Source organism: Solanum tuberosum, unplaced genomic scaffold (genome assembly GCF_000226075.1).
Source record: "Solanum tuberosum cultivar DM 1-3 516 R44 unplaced genomic scaffold, SolTub_3.0 scf00223, whole genome shotgun sequence".
Classification (NCBI taxonomy): Eukaryota; Viridiplantae; Streptophyta; class Magnoliopsida; order Solanales; family Solanaceae; genus Solanum; species Solanum tuberosum.
This window is the reverse complement of record NW_006239146.1, coordinates 663,405-664,871: the sequence shown is the minus strand read 5'-3', so window position 1 is coordinate 664,871 and position 1,467 is coordinate 663,405. Positions and strand designations below refer to the sequence as shown.

The window sequence follows — 1,467 nt, the reverse complement described above, 5'->3', positions numbered from 1 at the left end:
TATGGGTGGGGTGAAAAAATAAAAATTTGAAATTGGAAATATTTTTAAAAATAAACTATAACTTTTTTTTGCGGGGGGGAGGGGGTGAGGGTGGGTGAAAAAATATAAAATTGAAGTTGAAAATAATTTTAAAAAATAAGCTTTAAATTTATTTTTTCAAAAAAAATTGTAATTTGAAGTTGGAGAAGAGTTTTGGAAAATATTTTCCTTAGTTTTTGAATGGAAGTCATTTTCCTTAAATTTGAGAAAAATGAGTTGATTTGGATGTTAAACAAAACAAGACAAATAGCCAAGAATAGGAAAGTTGTAAGAGCTCCGAGGGAGCTATTCCTTTTGTGGCGGTGGCATCAAAACCGGAGCACTCTCCAACCAATACCATACATCCACACAAGAGGATCTACCCCTTATCGACTCTAGGAGTACACAATCATAGAGCTTGAGCGATTTTCATTTGGGTATCAAAAGATCTTACTGATACCATGAATTGAACTCAGGGAAGACTTCTTCAGCTCACAATTGGTATGTCTTAGAGCTAGAGAAAATGTATGATCCAAATAACTCCTATTTTGGTACTAATCCTAATTGACGGATTTCCCAATTGTCCCTTCTCCTTTTTGCAGAATGAGCAACGACATGCTAATACCACTGTAGAGGGATCCAGAACAGCATGTACGTCCTCATCTTCAACTTATCACCCAGTGCGTTAGTTTTGAATTTGCAAATGTTGTTGGGGTTGCCCTTGAATGTGTGTTACCATTTGGTTCTGATTGTTGCTGCTATTTGACCTTGTCTGCCCAAATGTTCTTCGATTTTGACACTTCTTAAATCTCAAGTTTGGGACATTAGCCTTTTCCAACTGAATTATACCTTTTGCTTTATTTGGAATCCCTTGTGTTGAGTTGAATTGAAATTTGTTAGTACCTGCAAAACTGAAAATATAGTTAGTAAAAAAATTTGCCAATTGATTTCCTTTCTCTGACTGTGTGTGACACTATTGCAGAGTGGTTAGCCAACATGAACTTGATTCTCTTAATCTCCTTCACGATTGCCCAAGGCACCTCCCATGTTCCTTCTACAATTTTCTTGAGAGTAAGAGAGTCAGCTTCCATTACTACTGGTACTAAATTATGGTTTATACAGTGTTCAAGCCCTAGTTTCATCGTCATAGCCTCAGCTTTGAGGCTTGAGCTATCTTAAATTCTCTGAACTTCTGCAAAAACTAGTTCCCCTTCAATTTCTAATACAAAATCCGCAAGCACTAGGCCCGGGGTTGCCTTTGCAGGCACCATCTGAATTACATTTGTAATATCCCCTCTCTGGAAACTTCCACTTGATAACTTGGTAAGATATACTATGGGTGTATTCTTCAAACAACTTCACAATCATAGGCCACATACTTGGGATTTCCTGAATCAATGGGTATCTAAGTTTAGCCATCATCTGTAGATTTCTGTTAATCTCCATATC

General features: G+C 36.9%; 1 long non-coding RNA gene across 1 annotated transcript; it reads left to right on the top strand.

Annotated features, from left to right (window-relative positions):
* Positions 1–293: 293 nt before the first annotated feature.
* On the top strand, positions 294–965 carry LOC107062354 (uncharacterized). The gene is made up of 2 exons (XR_001474565.1): positions 294–519; positions 621–965. It is a non-coding gene; the product is annotated as an uncharacterized lncRNA (long non-coding RNA).
* Positions 966–1,467: the final 502 nt, after the last annotated feature.